We start from the raw sequence: 4,272 nt of genomic DNA on the forward strand, positions 1-4,272 counted from the left end.
GGACACAGGGAGGGGAGCACTACACACTTGGGTCAGTTGGGGGGAAATAGGGGAGGGACGGTGGAGGGGTGGGGAGCTGGGGAGAGATAGCAAGGGGAGAAATGTCAGATGTAGGTGATGGGGAGGAAGGCAGCAAATCACACTGTCATGTGTGTACCTATGCAAAAATTTTGCATGTTCTTCACATGTACCCCAAAACCTAAAATGCATTAAAATAAATAAATGGGGGGAAAAATAAAAAATAAAAAATAAAAAAATAAAGAAATACAATTAAAAAATTTTAAAAAATTAAAAAAAAATAATTAACTAATATTGATTTAAAAAGAAATAAAAGGAACACAGTAAAGTATTAAATAATAATTAAAAAATAAAAATAAAAAAGAAATGATTGACCTTTTTATATAGATAACAAATCTAAAGGTCAAAGAGCTTAAATGGGGTTCAAAAATCGCGTAGGGAGAAAGTTACACTGACTGCAACATAGGTATATTTGACTTTTAAGTTCATGGTCTTCTCTTGCATCACACATTTTTTTCTTTTTTTTCCTTTCCTTCTATGTGCCTTTACAGTATTTAAATGTAGAAAATAGAAATTGCAAATTCTTAAAACAATTCTGACAGAGTTAGGCTTTTACTTTTAGTTTTTACAATACAAATGTCTTGTCCATCTCCATTTTAAAGGCCCCAGTACAACAAAATAGAAAATAATATATATAAACACACATAGTAAATATATATAGCAAAATATATATTAAATGCATATATACTTACTAAATATAGAAAACATTTTTAAACATCCAGACAATGTTTACAAAGCGTATGGAGGTTTACTGCACTTCAGAAAGCTTATGTAAATATTTGCAATACTGAATAGAATTACGATACTTGATATGGGAGATTATAGACATAATCTATTTATGTATACTTCTATAGTTATATTTTCTTTTCTTTCTGGTTTTAGGGAAAATAAATAAAGTTACTTCTGCTTCAGAAAGCCTTCACAGAGATACCTTTATTCATTTGCTGGCTGATAAAAATCCATTTATCATTGCTATAAGTTTAAGAACTTTTCTGTCCTTTCCTGGTAAGCCTCTTCTTTATTAAGCACACCTCATGACATACAAAGTGACATGATCATTTTTACTGAATCTAGCTTTCATTTGCCTGCTTTTGAGTGTTTACTAAGTTTTTTCATCATTCCTGTACCTTCTATCCACCTTTTTCATCTTCTTCCAAACAACATTCATACTACAGAAAATATAACATGATTCCTTGATCTGAAACCCTGAAGAAATTATTATTTGTCATTTAGTTGACAATGAAATATATATATAACATCTTTTGGCAGGTCTTCACTTCATGCCAAATTGACATAGTTCTTTCATTGCCAAATAATATTTCAAATTATTTAAGAGTGGGAATTTTCTTCACTCACCCTGTTAGGACATATTATAGGTATTAACTGACCAAGTCAATGCTACAAAAATCAGTTATGTCATGAAAACATTCAAAGATTTTTTTCTGGACCTCCCTGGCGTCACCACTATGCAGCACTATAAAATACTTTTAATAGCTCAGGTTTAATAAATCAGTATTACTTGTGTTCGATTGGAAGGTTTTTAACTATGCTATTTCCCACTCTGATGATTGAGAGAAATGAAATATGTGCTCTAGTAGAAAAAAAAAATTAAAAATAATGTGATAAAATAATTTTACTGATAGTCCCATTCAAGTAAAAATTTTAAAAATTATATAGAAGAAAGTACAGAGACTGCCTCAACTCATTTTCTGCTAATCTGGGAATAGTTCTTCCCCAGGAGAACTTATCTCAGAATTTGGTCTTAAATACTAAATGAATGATGTGTAAGTTGCATTATTCAAGATGTTACTTTAGAGGGCATGTGCTTTTATTTCTCTGTTAAGCAAAATGAACATATAGCACTATATTAAAGAGAAAACATAATTTTAGGGAAGGAAAGAAGAGCAGACATCTAATTCAGACATTTATCAAAACTATGTTTGAGGCCAGCTGCAGTGACTCATGCTTGTAATCCCAGCACTTGGGAGGCCAAGGCAGGAGGATTGCTTGAGGGCAGGAGTTTGAGACCAACCTGAAAAACATAGCTAGACTCTATCTCCAGAAAAATATTAAAAATTAGCCATGCATGGTGGTATATGCCTGTGGTCTCAGCTCCTTGGGAGGCTGAAGTGGGAGGATTGCTTGAGCCCAAGTATTAGAGGCTGGAGTGAACTATACTTGCACCACTGTACTCCAGCCTAGATGACAGAGCAAGACTCTGTCTTAAAAACAAAAAACAAAAAACAAAACCTAAGTTTGAAGTGACAACACCATGAATATTTAGTCAGATTCCAGAATTCTTTACTAGAACCTGAAAGAAAATGCAAAGGAAGCAGGAGACAGAGTTTTGGTCCTTCAGTAGTTACTTCTTGAAAAATATTTAATTCATAATCAGTTACTTTATGTCATTATCTTCATTTCATAGATTTTAACAAAAATTATTTGAAATATATTTAAATATGAAGTTATTATAGATGTACTTTGTTTTATTACATTTCAATTTATTACTCTTCACCACTTTTTTATATAAATTGAAAGTTTGTGGCAATGTTTTATTGAGCAAGTCTATCAGCACCATTTTTCTAACAGCATCTGCTCTCTTTGTGCCTCTGTGTCACATTTTGGTAACTATTGCAACATTTCAGCTTTTTCATTATTATAATATCTGTTATGGCGCTCTCTGATGAGTGATCTTTGACATTACTATTAAAAGAGTTTTGGAGCACCATGAACAATGCCCATATAAAACAACAAACTTAATCCATAAATATTGTGTGTGTTTTGACGCTCCACTGACCGACCATTCTCCCACTTCTCTCTCTCCCCTCAGGCCTCCCTATTCCTGAGACACAACAATGTTTAAATTAGGCCAATTGACAATCCTACAATTGTTTCTAAATCTTCAAGAGAAAAGAAGAATCATTTGTCTTTCACTTTCAATGGAAAGCTAGCAATGATTAAGATTAGTGAGGGGCCAGGGGCGGTGGCTCACGCCTGTAATCCCAGCACTTTGGGAGGCCGAGGCGGGTGAATCACAAGGTCAAGAGATTGAGATCATCCTGGTCAACATGGTGAAACCCTGTCTCTACTAAAAATAAAAAAATTAGCTGGGCATGGTGGCGCATGCCTGTAATCCCAGCTACTCAGGAGGCTGAGGCAGGAGAATTGCCTGAACCCAGGAGGCGGAGGTTGTGGTGAGCCGAGATCACACCATTGCACTCCAGCCTGGGTAACAAGAGTGAAACTCCGTCTCAAAAAAAAAAAAGAAAGAAAAAATTAGTGAGGAAGGCATGTCAAAAGCTGAGACAGGCCAAAAGCTGGGGTTTAAATAGTTAGCCAAGTTGTGAACATAAAGGGAAGTTCGTGAAGGAAATTAAGATGCTACTCTAGCAAGCACATGATTAATATGAATGTGAAACCACCGTATTGCTGACAGAGAACATTTGAGTGGTCTGGACAGAAAATCAACCAGCCACAGCATTCCCTGAAGCCAAAGCCTAATCCAGAAGAAAGCTCTAACTCTTTTCAACTCTAGAGAGGCTGAAGGAGGTAAGGACGCTGTATAAGAAAAGCTGGAAGCCAGCAGAGGGTGGTTCATGAGGTTTAAGAAGCCATCTCCATAACATAGGGGTGCAAGGTGAAGCAGCAAATGTTATTGTAGAAGCTGCAGCAAGTATTGGATGTAGAATCTGCAACAAGTTATCTAGGAGAGGCTATGAACTGTGGCACAGTAGGCTAAGAAAGTTAACCACCTGAGTCCAGGATGGTTAAGGGTGTAGTGAACTGTGATCATGCCACTGTGTTTCAACCTGGGTGACCGAGTCATGGAACACTATGCAGCCATAAAAAAGAATAAGATAATGTCCTTTGCTGGGGCATGGATGGAGCTGGAGGCCATTATCCTTAGCAAACTAACGCAGGAACAGAAAAACAAATACCACATGTTGTCACTTATAAGTGGGACCTAGGTGATGAGAGTACATAGACACATAGAGGGGAACAATGCACAGTGGGGTCTTTCAGAGGGTGGAGGGAAGGAGAAAGAGGATCAGGAAAAATAACTAATGGATGATGAAATAATCTCTATAACAAATCCCCATGACACATGTTTACCTATGTAACAATATACTTGTACTCCTGAACTTAAAAGTTAAAAAAAAATTATGCAGAAGATCTAAGTAGGTAAACTAATTA

The sequence above is a fragment of the Cebus imitator genome, unplaced genomic scaffold (assembly GCF_001604975.1).
Source record: "Cebus imitator isolate Cc_AM_T3 unplaced genomic scaffold, Cebus_imitator-1.0 Scaffold144, whole genome shotgun sequence".
NCBI classification, from domain to species: Eukaryota; Metazoa; Chordata; class Mammalia; order Primates; family Cebidae; genus Cebus; species Cebus imitator.